Source organism: Podarcis cretensis, assembly GCF_951804945.1.
Source record: "Podarcis cretensis genome assembly, chromosome: 1".
NCBI classification, from domain to species: domain Eukaryota; kingdom Metazoa; phylum Chordata; class Lepidosauria; order Squamata; family Lacertidae; genus Podarcis; species Podarcis cretensis.
This window is the reverse complement of record NC_137170.1, coordinates 42,667,581-42,684,239: the sequence shown is the minus strand read 5'-3', so window position 1 is coordinate 42,684,239 and position 16,659 is coordinate 42,667,581. Positions and strand designations below refer to the sequence as shown.

At 41.4% G+C, this 16,659-nt stretch overlaps 1 long non-coding RNA gene across 1 annotated transcript in view; it reads right to left on the bottom strand.

Moving 5' to 3' along the window:
- Positions 1-8,658: 8,658 nt before the first annotated feature.
- Positions 8,659-16,659, bottom strand: part of LOC307204189 — an 81,042-nt gene continuing 73,041 nt past the window's right edge. Inside the window, exons 3-4 of the long non-coding RNA XR_013833521.1 lie at positions 10,821-11,031; positions 8,659-8,742 (exon numbers count right to left, since the gene is read on the bottom strand). This is a non-coding gene — a long non-coding RNA (uncharacterized lncRNA). The remainder of the gene's footprint in view (positions 8,743-10,820; positions 11,032-16,659) is intronic.

The window sequence follows — 16,659 nt, the reverse complement described above, 5'->3', positions numbered from 1 at the left end:
CATGATCTTGTACTTTATTAGTTTAATACACAATAAGAAAGCTCCACTTTTCAATAAGCTTGTCATTAATCTGTCTTCCTTTTCTTGTTCTAACCAGTCAATTTTACCCCAAAACTTAACTGCTATAAAATCAAAGAACTGTACAGCTGGAAGGTATTCTGAGGGTCATCCAGTCCAACGCCCTGCAATGCAGAAATCTCCACTAGATCATACATGATGGGTGGCCACCCAACCTCTGTTAAAAACCTCCAAAGAAAGAGAGTCCACCGCCACTCGTCCATATTCAGAGTGTTAGTTCCCCCCCCCCTCCACCCCAGTTATTACTGTAACTATTTTATAACTGCTAATTTTGGAACATCCCTCCTTGTCTTTCAGAATATATTTTCTGTTTGGGGGGGTTGGATCTGTTCATCCACAGCAAACACAAAATGTTTGCCTTGAGAAATAATAGATCTACACTAAGCTACAAAAAGTCAGTAATGACATTTCCAGTTTGCAGAGCTAAAGGAAAACTTGTTACCACATCCATATGGTCTGTGTATTTGTAGTTACTGTGCTATCATGGAAGGTTTATAATAAATCATGATTAACTGCAATTACAGTACTATAGTAAGAATGAGCACAGATGTTGCAGCAGTTTTGACACTTGCCAACATTTTCTTTAAGAATAACAAACTATATATACAGAATAATCTTTTAATGACTCATACTTTTGGAGCAAGTGGTGTTTTCTCCAGTGGTTCAGCAAGAAAAGTATGTCAAACAATGCATTTTTAGATAATCATAGTGAGGAAATGCAAAACTGGAAACAGTGATTACATGGGGGCTGCAAAACTTTAGAGGTCAGGTTTGGGGTGGGTGAACAAAGCAGCCATGATTTGGTCTGCCTGGTTAACTCCTGAACCAAACCACTCAGGCAAGGAGTGGTTCCACACATTGGTTACTATGCCATCGTCCATTAAGCAACCTTATACACTGTGGAAAAGGAGCAAGCTTATAAATAAACTGAGAAATCCATGCTGGATTTCTGCAATTTGTAAATGCAGAAAAATAGACATGATCATATCTGATACTGCACACACCAAGACTGTTTTCCTGTGCAGGTTTTAGACGTAGGGTAGAAATTGTGCACGTTGCAAGGATTTTCCTGCTCATTTTAAGGATATTCAGGTAACCAAATTGCAAATATCTCCTAATACACACATTTTTGCAAATCAATTTCCCCTAATTCAACTCTTCCCCCCTCATGTTATTTTCGGTAATTTATGCATTGAGAAGTGTGACTTTTGAAGGATGGGTGTATTTTGGTTCATGTATTGTTTCAGAAATTCAGAACGAGGTGGGAACAACCATGTAATGGCTTGAAACTACAAGTGGCAGCTAAAGGGAGAAAAAGAAGGATAACATTTTAGGTGCAGTCCCAACTGCAGGCAAAATTTTGTGCTTTTTGAATTTGGCACTTTTTCTGTCACCTTGCAGAGCAACAAACGAAAGAATCAAGCCTTGGATGAAAAGGAGCCCTTCAAACTACAGGTGCAAAGGAAGACCAAGAAGTGCCACACTCTTTAAAAAAAAAAAAATGCATGAGATAGCAGAACTGGCTCAGCCCTGTGTTGCATCCATCTGTGGAAACAAAAACCGATAAAGTTGCAACAAGTCAGATATCTGCTGAAGACATTTCCCCACTAAAATTGCTAGCTTTGTCCCTACATTATAAAACAAGAACAGGAAGTCTTATGAAAGGCTATGATTAAAAAAAAAAAATCTACCTCCTTTACTCTTGTGGCTTATTATGATGTCATTTGAAGCTCTCAGTGTGTGGGTATAAATATAGCTCCTTAGTCTGAAACCTGCCATTTATTTTGTAAGTTAACATATTGATTTTTAAAACAAAACAAAACACCATGCACACACAGTGTAACCTGGTAATCGTAAAACACCACAACATCTAGCATGGTGCTTACTGTAGCCAACACTGCAATTGCTTTTTGTTTTTAAGCAAAAGCACATAAAGGCAAAATCAGAGCACTGCTCTAGCATCAGTTCTCACAAGAAAGCCATCAACCAAAGCTAAGCTAAGCAAAGCAGTGTGTTAATTTGAAAGCACTGTGCTTGCAGGCCATGTTAGGCTATCAAAACTATTTTTGTTCCACAGTTGTCCCAGACCAGGCTTCCTCAAACTCAGCCCTCCAGATGTTTTTGGCCTACAACTCCCATGATCCCTAGCTAGCAGGACCAGTGGTCAGGGATGATGGGAATTGTAGTCTCAAAACATCTGGAGGGCTGAGTTTGAGGAAGCCTGTCCCAGACTGTGATGAAATGCACCCTGCCACATAAACACTTTGCTGCAATCTATAAATTGCTTCTCTTAAGCCATAAAACATCTGTTATTTGAAGCTGAGCAGCATTGATATGAAGTAGTGGTGGGGTCATTTTTTATATATCAAGGGCCACTGACCGACACAATGTAGTGGGAATCAGTCGGGACCCATACACACAAATCCATGTCATTGTATGTTCTTAAAATTATAAATAGTGAATGTAAATAAAAATGTTGCGATGTCTAGGATAATAGTGTTGAGATGTTGCAACCTCCTAAAGCTCTGGTACTCAGGATGCGATCCACCAAGTAACAGGAACAATATTGTCAGTATCCTTGCAGAGGCAGGCAGGTGAAGACAGGCACCTGCGCCATCCATCAGGCCTATTACCACCAGAGAAGGAAAAGCAGGTGAGGAGATGCCTCTGCTGGAAGGTGCTTGGGAAACCTGACTAGTGACTCTCTTCTTACTGACCCTACCTAGGGAGAGGACCTCTCTGGAACTGCCCAGGGGCTACCTCTGGCCTCTGGGACAGAGGCTTCTCACCCCGGATAAAACAGCTTAGCTGAATCATGATTAGACACAAGCCGGCATACGCCAGCTGCGAGAAGTAGGACATCGGCAGCACTGCCCACAAGCTGTTGCCTTAGTAAAATAACCATCATTTCATTAATTTCACATGTTTCTGGTTGGTTATTTTGGGAAGCTGTGAAAACATAATGTTTCGGGACTGTTATTCCATTGATATTTGTTTTAACGTTTAGATTTTCCTGCTTAGTGGATTTTACTTGGAAAAATTCACTGAAAATCTTTTTCTTAATATTATTGCACTTTTTTATAAAAAAAGTGAAATGTAGAACTTCATGCTTTTTAAATCACACACACACACCTTACTGTGGATAGTATGTTGTTCTTCCCAGCACCATGCAACATTACTTAAAATAGATGAATGTATTGGACAGGGATGCAGGGAAGAAAGTTGAGGTTCTTCAGCATAGCTGGTCAACTGTTTCAAAATTAGAAATATGTTGCTTTCCACTTCATGCCCTGCCATGTGTCAGCGTGTCCCTACCCTTAGTGGTCAGTGGGGCTACACCCAAACCCTTTTGAGACACTATCACCAGCCATAGGTGTGCATAGTACTGCCAATCCACTCCCTGCCCAAAGTCCCTCCAGCAAGGGACTGGCCTCCACAGATTTCTCAGTCACTCTTAATCAGCATTAGCATACCCTCCAACATGTATCCCATGAAAATAGGAACGCCCCATTCCATAACGATAATTTTACTATTTATACCTCACACATCTTACAGGGTTGCCCCACCCCAGCCACTCTGGGCAGCTTCCAACATATATATAAAAATAATAAAACATTAAACATTTTTAAAAAAACACCACAACTTCCCTATACAGGATTGCCTTCAGACAGCTCGGGGGTCAGATAACTCCATACCCTCCAACATTTCTCCAATGAAAATAGGGACATCCTTAGGAAAAGTGGGACATTCTGGGATCAAATCAGAAACCTGGGCAGCTTCTCTAAATCACGGACATCTCTGCAAAACAGGAACACTTGGAGGGTCTGCATTAGCCATCCACTGCCTTCCATCCCAGCTAACCGGCTACCAGAGATTCCCACTGTTTTCTCAGCATACCCTCTGGATAAAGCACACCTTAAAAGCACCTAACCTTCATTTTAAACAAAACAAAAAAATTATTCCTTGCATTTAAGCTGTGTGTTGATGCCACCTCCTGGCTTATATTGGTACATATATTTTTCAAGTCTGTTCCTGTTGCACCTGCCTTTATCTATTTTTTCCTGACAGTCTTGCAATCTCAAAAATACTTGGTGGGGTGGGGGAGTTATAATAACGTTATTAGAAATAATAAGTGACTTTTCATCCATTAGAGTAACTGAAATGTAAGTAAGTATGAGACAACAACACTTGTCCTCTCTAGGCCATCACAATGCCTCCAAATAATGGATTTACAACAGATACAAAAATACGAACTTCACAGGGCATGAGACTATTATCACTCAAATGGGATGCTGTCAGACTTTTACACTTAAAGTTACACTTATACTCCTATTTCTATAACAAATTTTAAAAGTCAATTCATATCCCCACGGTTAACTTAAAAAGAGCTTCAGAATGCACCTAGCCCAGCATCCTGCATAGAGGCCAGCCATTTTCTTCTTCTTCTTCTTCTTTGGTGATCACTCATAGCCGAGTAAGATTGCCTTCCATAAACATGGTTTTAACAATGAGTCATATGCTTTTGTAGTCCACAAAGCAGGGTTTGAAGGGCCAGGAGATTCCATACAACAATTGCGCCTAGTAACCAGTTATTGACAGACCCATGAATTAGACTAAGCTCCTCTAAGCCTATTGGAAATCACTACATATTATGACAAAGAAACTAATATGAACCTGGTGGATCAAACCAATGACCCCTCTAGTCCAACATCCTGTTCTTACAGTGGTCAACAAGATGTCTGTGGGAAGACTGCAGGCAGAACATGAGCACATCAGCAGTCTGCCCACATGTGATTCCTAGAAACTAGTATCCATTAATTTGTCTAATCCTTCTTTAAAGCCATCCAAGTTGGTGGCTATCGCTACCTGTGGAGGCAAGAATTTTGCAAGTTAATTGTGCATTATATGATGACAGTAAATCTGCCTTTGCCATCCTGCCGGCCCCAGAGGTTGCAAAAGACACATTAGCTTGGAATGGATTTATGCTTCAGACTGCTTCTCCTTTAGCCATTTATTGACACCCTCTAGAAACAAAACAGATGCCTGGAAGACCATTTCAGTCATCACTAGGCTTCTGACTGCTGGTGGGGTAATGCTTCAAGTTATCTACTCAGTGCAGTAGGATGAGGAAACTGTAGCCGTACAGATGCTGTTGGACTTCAGCTCCCATCAGTTCCAGCCAGCATAGCCACTAGCTAGGGATGATGGGAGCTATGGTCCAACAGCATCTGGTTACCATCGGTCCCCTATCCTGTAATTGAGGAAGATGTGAACAAAACAATAAAACAATCTAGTGGACACTTCAAGTTGAACAATGGACCTACTTCTGAGTAGGCATGCATAGCACTATAGTATAAATAATTTGCAAAGTCAAGTTCCTTATAGATGAAACCTTAATTGCCTATAACATTTAGGAACCAGCAGTCATGAAAGAACTAAATAATTTGTATGAAGGCGACCTGATGCAAGCTAAGAAAACTGTGATATCAGTAGTTACTTACTCGAAGAGAGGGAGCTAGAACCCTCTTAGCCATGAAATAAACATTAGTTCAGCTACCACTGGGGAACTTTCACAGCTGACAGGTGTGCCAGCAGCAGTGAATGGATCTACATTTCAACATTAGCCTTGTAAAGTTATATTTGGAAATGCAAGCTGCAATCAAGAGGAACATGCATATTCACTCAAAGAGCTGCTTCTCCATCTCCCCGATTCACATCTGGAGATCCAGTGTGGTGTAGTGGTTAAGAGCAGTAGTCTTGTAATCTGTGGAACCGGGTTCGTGTCTCCGCTCCTCCACATGCAGCTGCTGGGTGACCTTGAGCCAGTCACACTTCTTTGAAGCCTCTCAGCCCCACTCACCTCACAGAGTGTTTGTTGTGGGGGGGGGGGGAGGGAAAGGAGAATGTTAGCCGCTTTGAGACTCCTTCAGGTAGTGATAAAGCAGGATATCAAATCCAAACTCTTCTTCTTCATCTGCATATTCATCATCAATGACTGCAAAGACTCTCCTCCCTGAAAGAGAGGGGAGTGGTTGTGGGTGGGAGCCTGAACACCGCCCCTAGCAGGGGGCGTAGCCCCCTGCCTCCAGCTCACCTGGCTGGCGCTCACGCCCCCCCCCCCCCGGTGGCCGTCCAACCAGGTGCCGTGGGGGGGCGTGTCCAGCAGCCTTGATGCTGCAGCGTCAGCCTCTCCCCGGCCTCATTTCTCTTCGTCGTCCTGTGCGAGCTGTTCCCTGTTATTTTTCTTTGAAGTACTGTGGTGCTAACCAGAAATTTTAAAAGGAAAAGCAAAAACACCAGTCTGCAAATACCAGAGATCCCCTGCTCACGTTGAATTCCATATAGAAACACTGGATGAAGATTAATCTCCACATAGTAATGGCTTCTAACCAACAGGAAGGCATTGGTGAAATGGATGCGATAAATAAGATCTCAGGACCATTGACTGAAGTCACATCCTTCCACAAGATCCCAAAACGGAACTGGAGAGCCCTGTGTTTTTCTTTAGATTCCTTATTTTATTTTTCTCTTGCTTTGATTGGCAAGCAAAAATAGTTTAGAATGATTTTTATTACTGAGGGAAAAAATATTATTTCATGAAGATTACATTGGAGATGTACTTTGTACCTCTAATAACATGTTATTCACTTACAAAAAAATATTCACTTACAAAACATATTTATTCAGCTGTTCTTCTTGCTAAGCTACCACAGAGACACGTGCTCAACGGCAAGGAAAACACACAATGTCTGAGACACGTGACAAGTCAAGACAGGAAGGGAAATGCATAAGTTTGGTGACTTCTGGGTTCAAAGGACATAACAAGGAGGCTTCCGTGTCTAATGTCAGCTCTCATTTCAGAATACAATTTGCATTGCAGACTAGAGCAAACAAAGGAAGCACCAACTAGTGACAAACCCCTTCAAGATGGATATAGGTTCTTGGAGGAATCCACACACTATTAGCAATTCCCAACAAACGGTAGGTCTGAAATAACTGCTAGTGCCACCTTATACATCTTTTAAAAAGCGGGATTGTATTGCCAAAAAGGAGGACAAAGGGAGAGACATATTTTATGCTGATAGTGATGGACATGCATACCTGCAAATTTTTAAATAATTGCTGTGATTTAAACAGCAAGACAATATATCTCGGTGCTGTTCCTAATGCTGGAAATTTTATGGGAGCTGAAACCCATCACAAACAAGCCAAAGAATGGAGAAGACAAGTCTCTGGGCAGTCAGTTTCACTCTAGGTGCAAGGCAAAATCTTAACATTCGCTGCCCAAATTGGTCTGTGTGTCTGCACAAAACTGGCAATAGGCCTTCCTTCAAGTTGCTTTGCAAAAAGCTCTCAAGCTTTTTTGGGTGTGGGGGGAGGTGTTAAGGGCTGTGCTTGGTTGCAAATCTTATTGGGTCTTTCTACCATCCTGCTTAATTACTGTGCCTCAGAATGGCCTTCGGTTGCTCTATAGGTTCAAGAACTGGGACTTCTCAGCTCTCCATCTTTGCACTGACAGGAACAGCTTTGATTTTATTCCTTTTATTTTTCCCTCCCTCAGAGTGATCCTGGTTTTTCTTGCACATGTTTCCGCTTAGGGATCTTGCTGCATGTTGCTTTCCCAAATGAAGTCTTTCTTTTGGGCACCGGCTAGGTTTTAGGGATGAGCATGGTTTGGAATTCCTCAATAAATTCCATGCCTGGCAACTGGAATAGGGTTCAATCCCACACCCGGGGTTATGGTTAAAAGACAGTGGTAGGGGAACCTCTGGCCAGAGGCCTAATTTGGCCTATGATGGAACTGAACATAAATTATGTAAAATATTTGTAAAATGCACAGAAATAAGTAAACTTTTTGACCCACTCACTTTTGCCCCTGGCAGTATCTGAATGCAGATACTGAATGCAGTATCAAGAAGGTTGGATAAGTTGGAATCCAGCCTCAAGGCTGAAAGTGGTCCCACCGCTAAGTTAAAGGTGTACAGACCCACACACACCTGGACTCTCTGCCCATCAACATTCTTCCAATATAGTTTCCACTTGAGTTCAGTGTGACTACCTTTCCAGCAGGCAGGCTACAGCTGATGTCCCTTTCCTTGTACACCAAACCAGCCTGAAGTATGATGCTCAGCATCAAGAGTAGACTTCATTGAGCACTTGCCGAAGCTCACCCCCCACTCCAGGGAATCCACTGCCATTCACTGGAGCTTCTATATACTGCAGCTCCTCCTCCTCCTTGCTATCACTGCCTGATCACCAGCCCTCTCTGAGTATGCAAGCTATGCTACCAGTGAAGACGTGGAGCAGCAACTTGGGAGGAGAAAGCCACACTAAAGGCATCTTGCCCAAGTGACCTCAAAACTTGGAGGTGGCACTGGGTAGTATGCTTAATAAAGTCATGGCTGTTATTTACCCAGCTTTATGCATTCAACACCTGCTTTCCTCCCACCCTCCCACTATTGGCAAAATAGTTACTTCTTGCATTGTTTGAATCATACAGGTAGGGGATGGCTTCCCATTGCAAGTTAAACATCTGGAGGCAATCTGCAATCTGTACACCATCGGAGATTACATTGCAGATTTCTAATGGCAGGAAAGATTTATTGGCTGCTTCCAAGGTCTTAGGAACATAAGAAGTTCTGTAACAACATTCTATATCCCCTGCTTTAAAAAAAAAAGAACATGTACGGTAGGAAATGCTTCAGGAGGTAGAATGGAAAACTTCAGCCAAAGATCTACAGGGGACAATAATGAACTGTGAAGTGCAGAATTTGATTTCCAGCCCAAAAATGAAATACAGGCTTCTGATCGCTAACAATCCGCTTTCATTTCTATAAGGACCATATCTCTAGCCTTTGTGACAATAGAGGTGAATGCAGTGTCATCTAAAAGTTGTGTCCATAATAAGATGACCTCCACTGGCATACCCAGTAGTTGCTGTAGCAGGAGAAAATTCTTCACAGCCCACATACCCCTCTTCTTCCCTCCTATATGTCAAATTTGTGAACTAGCGGTTTCTTTTTCTGATTTACAATGAACTACTGATGTTCTTCTGCAACCATATCCAACTTTTTCACTGACTAAAAGATCAAGGTTTACTTCTGTAGCACCCTGCTTGTGGTTAACGCTTAGCTGGAATGAAATATTCAACGCAGCAATAGAGAAATTAAAATAATAATTTATTTGTCAGACAAATAAATATGAGGCACAGTGGTATATGGTTACCAAGCTCTGGCCTGGCCTCCTGCCATTCTGGCCAGCACTTATATTTCCTTAATCCAGCCCCCTTGCTCCTCCTGTGGCTGCCTCTGTCCAATCAGCCTGGTTGAAATTCCTATTGGCTGTTTGCTAGAACCAATCACAAAAGATACACCCATTTCCTCATGCCCTTTTATGGGAAACAAAAAGATATATATTCTTCTATCTATAAATGACAAATAAGTAGTAATATATCTTACATGTGTCTCAACAAGGAACCTTAATTACCAGCTCACCTCGCCCTATTGCCCTCCAAAACAAATGGTTTAATCTCAAATTTTTATCTTAAACAGATGTCAAGGATCTTGAATTCACATCATCATTGAAAGATCTCCTTCTCTTGAAGGTCTTTAAACAGATAACCATATGTGTGCTCTAATGATATTTCCTGCTTGGCAGGAGGGGCTGGGCTGGTGGCTGATGGCCCCTGTGATCTCTTCCAACTATATGAAATAAGAATCTAGCATAAGGATTTAACATTTCTTAGCTTCTAATTCCTTTGCATAATTACATTTAAGCCAATATATTTAATACATAACATAGATAGCTTTTTAGAAGAATAAACCTTTTCAAAGTAAAAAAAGAAGGAACAGTTTCCAGCCTCAAAATAAGATAGAAAGAAAACCTCTTCTCCAGCCAAGCCAGTTGTCTTTTTCACTCCTCTTGACCTTTCAACCTTAGGAAAATATGGCTCAAGTTTAATGGGAGGCACATGGTTTTATTTTACTATTTACCCACTCTTAATTATGTTTATCTCTTTTTTTATCTTCTGTAATATGTAGGGTCAGTGTAACCTTGGCTGTCAGCCTGTAATTCCCTTTGACTTTGAGAATTGTTTTCTGCTATAAATCAGGGGGCCCCCTTGTCCAGGAGAATAAACATCTTGCCAAGGTTCTTAGGCAGCTGGTCTTCTGCCTGGCATGAACATTTGAAAATCTTTAAGCTCATTTTAAAATACAGGCCCTGATCAAGCCTTTATAAAAATGCAGGCTATGATTAGATGCCTCACTTCCATGTGTGAAACAACCATCCCACATCAAAGACTGCCATGAGAACTTTCATATAACTGCACATGCAAAAATGTTCAATAAAGACAGTTCAGCTGAAAGTCAAAAAAATAAGGTCCATGCATGTGCGAATGAACTCCAATGTTCAAATTGTATTCAGTGCACACCTGGCTGGTGTGAAAAGACACAAATGCATTCAATACAGTGTGAACACTTACAGATCACCAAAGCAGAAGACCACAGGGTGACACAGATTTCAATAAAATTGGCATGTGCTAATTTATATTATATTATTATATTTACATTATAATTTACATTATAATTTACATTATAATTTATGTGCCTGGCGTGCTCTGGTCCACGGGGTCATGAAGAGTCGGACAAAACTAAGCGACTAAACAACAACAACAATTTATATTAAAGGTTCCAACTGAGAAATTTTCACTATGATTTAAACTGAAATACAATATATCTCACCATGATGAGGAAGAGGGTAACCAGGTGTACAGTGTGGCAGATAAGCCTGTTGTCCAGGTGTTAGCTATTGATGGGCAACTTCAAGGATTCTGCTCACATTTCTTGTGACCAGAGAGCTCTTCAAGCAGAGGGCTCCTTTGAACAGAGGACTGCCCTCTCACAGCTCTTCAACGAGAAGGCTGTCCTCTGTAAAGGAACACACATGGCCACCCTATTTAAACACAGAAAGCAAATAAAACAAATATAAGAGTACTGGTAAGAACTTTGTGGGCACATATGTACAATAGATATGGACATTTTAGATACTCCTTAAACATGCTCTAGAGCCGTATTCAAATGTCCTGGGTTTGAGGAGTTGGGCTATGAGTCCCAACCTGCGTGTTTTATTTGTTTGATGTGTTTTTGTTTGTTTGTTTGTTTGTTTGTTTATAAAATTTGTATTTGAATCATCCTCAGATTCTGCACGTATGGATGGAGAACTCTCTGCACATGATCAGGAACACTGCATTTTCAGGGATCCAAACTTCATTGAGAGAACCCTCCATGTTTGCAATACTATGTGCAAAACTGCTTTTAATCTTAGGAACATGTGAAGGTGAGTCACACCTTATTGTACAACAAGGGCTTGTATGCTCCTCAGTTGAAAGAATGCAGGCAGCGACATGGAGAATAACAATCTGGTCTCTCTGTTGCTGTTGAAATATTTCCTAGGTAGGTGCAGGTGCTTTTCTTTGACCATCTTAAGAGTTTTAGGAAGTGTAAAATAATTATCTGCAGGCACAAAATATATTTACTTATATAACACATGCTTTGATTTCCATAGCAACACAAGGGACAGGGAAGCACACATGTTTTCTTGAAAAGAATATGATTTAAATTAAGAGGAAAAGTGTTTTGCAAAATGAAGGCATTTAACAGAAAAGAAAGCACAAAACTAATTTTTTTTTTAAGAGGGGAAAAAAGTACAGCCAAAATATAATTAGGTTCATGCAAGCCTTGAAAAGTGCCTTGGACGGGGGAAAGCATTTACCTTAAGGTTACATTTTATAGAATAATAACAACTTATGTAATTGTTCTTTTCATTTTAAACCAGTTAACATATTATCAATTTTCTGCTAAGGCTTTTTTGAGCTATATTATAATAAATCAAAATATCACTTTTCAGAGTATGAAGTGCTATAGAATTCATATCTCATATGTATATTTGAAATCCAAATCTTGGTCTCTTCATTTAGAGGGGAAACACTCCATTAATGAGCAAAGTTGGTATTTTAAATCCATATTTCAGCTTCTTCAGAGTTCTGTTTAATCTATATTAATCCCTTAAAATAAACTGCTTATTGAGCTAATATAAATGAAATAGCACTCTTTGGGAACTGAAAGTAGTAAACAACTTTTTACAAATATTTTACAGAACACTTGAAGGCATTCAGGAAACTGTCTAGCAGCACAATCATACATATAGATTTACCTGGGAGTAAGTTTCATTGAATTCAGTGCGTCTTACTTCTGAGTAGGCATGCATAGGATTACACTATTAGAACCAATTATTGACCAGTGGGGAGAGGGATCTGTGCAGCAAATATGCCCAACATGAAGTAATAGTTGTGATGTAGAGGATGTAAAATCTACTAGGATGACAGCTTCAACTATGAAGACCAGAGGAGGCTTAAAAAACTTAATTAATCTTCTTTGAACAGAGGTAATGACCGCTCCCCACTTAAAACGGGGGGCGCCCTTTGCGGGGACGCGTGCAGCCCTGGATCTGGAGTGGCCCCATCAGCATAGGCTTTGCCTTCCCTCAGGTGGGATACCTGGAGGTCCCCGCCTACCCCAGTGAGTTGTCCAATCCCACCTGGGGGAAGCGTTGCCAGGGAAACCAGGCCAGGTAGGGGGAGGGATTACCTGCCCACACAATAGAGGGTGGATCTTAATTGTTAATCCTCACTTGGCTCCAGAGCTTCTCCCACCCTACCCACCCTCAGTTAATGCCTTCTTTTGCAGGTTATCTTTTCTTCATAGGTTTTGCAGGTTAACCTGTCTCCACAGGTATGCGGGCGCTGCTATGTTAAGGTCGCTGTTAAAGGGCCGGAAAGGAATTTCCCTGCATTGGCAGGTTTCGCCTTTCCCGTAGCAAAACGTCACAACTTTGGCGGTATCAGGCCTTGGGCGGAATCCTTTAGTCCATCTTCCTCTTTGCGGCGGCGATACCAGGGTTCCCCGTTAAAGGGGTTTTTGAAGGGAGGCTTTGGCCGTACGCCGAAAGGTCGTCATTGCTCTCCCCTGCGGCGGCGGCGGCGTAACGGGGGCGGCTATCTCTGCTTGAACATATGTTCTCCAGAGCCGGCCCATCCCTCACACACACACTGGATAACCCTGATGCTCCCTAGGTCCCCGGCTGGGGACTAGGGAGGGAGAATGCCCAATGCCTGAGCCAAGGTCTACCCACATTTGAAATTTAATAAAGTTGTGGCCAATTTAATCCCATAGCACGTTGTCTAGAGTCGTTATTCCACATGACGGGGGGGACCACTCGGGATCTGGGGACTCCGCCTGTCCACGCAAATAAACACTAGATGGCCACATCACAAGGAGGATCAGCTGCATAAGGGAGAAACAGAAATTACAGTGGTACCTCGGGTTACATACACTTCAGGTTACAGACTCCACTAACCCAGAAATATTACCTCGGGTTAAGAACTTTGCTTCAGGATGAGAACAGAAATCGTGCAGCAGCGGCAGCAGGAGGCCCCATTAGCTAAAATGGTGCTTCAGGTTAAGAACAGTTTCAGGTTAGGAACAGACCTCCAGAACAAATTAAGTTCTTAACCCAAGGTACCACTGGATATCACTTTCTAGTACAGAACTCAAAGACATCATAGAGGTACAGAACATGCACCAAAGCATAATATTTTTTAAAGTTTGCTTTTATGGCGAGAAAGATGACAGATCTGCCTTGTTCCATTTTGGGTTGTTTAGCAAACTCTTAGCTAATACTAAGTGTGAATCTGATCTAATCCTCAAGTGAGGATTAGATCCACTGAGGTGAGGTGCTTGCCTCAGTCCACTAAATGCCTCACCCCTAGATGGTATAAGAGATATGTGTGATGCTTAAAGTCACCTTCCATTTCTAAGGGATACAAAGTCCCCTCAACTAAGTGCAGTAATTATTATTTGATAATAACTAGCATATACTCCACACACAAAATTACCTCAGCCATTGCAAGGACCAAATAGGTTGATTAAGCTATTCAGTTGCAAATGTGTTAATTATGATTTTTCCAAAGACACATTTGATACAGGCAGTGCCGGATTTATGTATAAGCTAAACAAGTTATAGCTTAGGGCCCCACTTTCTTGCCCACACCCAATCCCAAATTCACTATTAATATAGTTCTTCTTAATTGTATTTCAGTTCAACAATTACTTTGATAAAATACATATTTTGTTATGTGCAAATGGCTTTAGATACCTATTTGGTCCATAAATTACCATATAGCATATATTCAACAGAAAAAACAGCAACAATTTGTTGTTGACAAAGGACAGCTGGACATATAAAAGGCTCCATTACCTTCAGTAGCTTAGCGCCTCATCAAACCTAAATCCGGCCCTGGATCCAAGCATTTTCAGTGGCATTGTATATGCAATAGCAGACATGAATTTCTACATTTTCCTCTTACACCATCTATTAAAATGTTTGGAAATATTGATCTGCCTAAAATTATGGGGCAGTTAATGAGGCAATGGAGAAAATGAAGTGTTTAAAGTGCCTTTCCTTTGTGCACAGAAGACTTCAAAACCACACTGTACAAACCAGTCTCTACTGGTGTTTACAGTTAAATGGTTCTGTTTCCTGACACTGGTGATCTAGGCTTCTTTTTAAAAAAATAATTTCTCCTTTACAATTGAGGAAGAGCTTGTATTTTAAAATGCTTATTCATTCCCATTTGTTTAAGAATGCTTGAGGGCTGCCAACTTGTCTGCTTGCAAATTCAGTGATATTATTTGTGAGGGAGAGACTGAGAGGATTATGAAAGTCTCCAAGACCACCAGAACTCTTTAAACATGAATCAAAATGTGTTGAGATTGTGCGGTTTTGTGTGTGGCTTTCTTGGAAGAAGCCATCCCACGAACAAACATAGCTCATCTCACACTTCTTTTCCTCCTGATTTGAAAGGATTTCATATGTATAGGATTCTATGTTTAATCAAATCACAGAGACCCACAGCTTTAAAACACACACACACACACACACACACACAGAGAGAGAGAGAGAGAGAGAGAGAGCGCTACCATAAGCCATAAGCCAACCTAGTAAGCCTGGTGCAGACTTTACCATGATTAGAAATTAGGAGTGTGCTGTCTCTTTGTGAACAGTATCCCTCCTTTTCTTTCCCCTCTTCCAGCATGAATCCCCTCTCCCCTCCCCACCCTTGTCCATTCATTGGATTTGCTTTAACCATGGCAAAGCATTAAACTTCACTGATGCTGTCAACTTTTCCCTTTTCTTGTGAGGAATCCTATTCAGAATAAGGGAATTTCCCTTTAAAAAAGGGAAACGTTGACAGCTATGTTGATGCTAATGAACTCTGCTGTCATATTCTGAGGTAAAATTGCACATTCAAAATTTGAATTTTATCAAAAAACAAATAGCACAATTGGACATTTGGGTGAATTTTGAAGTTTTGAAAAATCTTTTGTTTCAGTTCCATTATTTTGGAGCATACAAAATGTGGTTTAAATTGTTTGCAGAAGTGGCTGATTAAAGCAGCAGATAAAAATGAACAAAACAGATCAAGCCATATATCTAACAGGTGCACAACTGTAACATGTAAGTGGTAAGAGTGTGGGGGGAGAGGTATATAAAAGGAGAAACTCCTGGAGGGCAGGATCCATGTTTGAGGCAAGTATGCCTTGGTGAGAGAACCCTAGCAGAAATTTAAAATCACAAAACTTGCAGCAAAGTAAAGCATGGAAATATAGGCTGTTAGAGCTTAAAATATCCTCTGTTGACTTTCAACATTTCCCTTGCCACAGCATAGGAAAAAGACAACACATTTGGTAAGTTAAAAATTGGCTTACTTACAAACTCTGCAAATGTCAGATTATGTGTACAGGCAGTAAAACTTGGCATAATTACATTGGTGTAAGTTCCTATATTATTGGTATAGGTACTCAGGTGGTGTGTGAGAGCCATGCGGTCTGAGCTTAGGACAACCAGCTCAGACCTCTTCACACCTCGAACTTCTCAAGTTTAGACTGGAGGTTGAAGAATAGGCTTGTATGCCCATTTCTTTCCAAGGTAAGGGGAAGTGACCTCACGAAGCCTAGTAAGACAGCTTAATCTATGGCATTAACCCCTTCATGCATTAATTAGACTTAAGCATGTTGGTAAGGGACACGGGTGGTGCTGTGGTCTAAATCACAGAGCCTAGGGCTTGCCAATCAGAAGGTTGGCGGTTTGAATCCCCGCAACGGGGTGAGCTTCCGTTGTTTGGTCCGAGCTCCTGCCCACCTAGCAGTTCAAAAGCACGTCAAGCGCAAGTAGATAAATAGGTACCGCTCCGGCGGGAAGGTAAACGGCATTTCTGTGCGCTGCTCTGGTTTGCCAGAAGCAGCTTAGTCATGCTGGCTACATGTTCCAAAAGCTGTCTGGGGACAGACGCCAGCTCCCTTGGCCTGTAGAGCGAGATGAGCACCGCAACCCCAGAGTCGTCTGTGACTGGACCTAATGGTCAGGGGTACCTTTACCTTTACCTTTAAGTATGTCGGTTATATGAGGGTGGTTATTCCACAAACCCCTTCTCAGGCAAATATAACACAACTAACACACCTA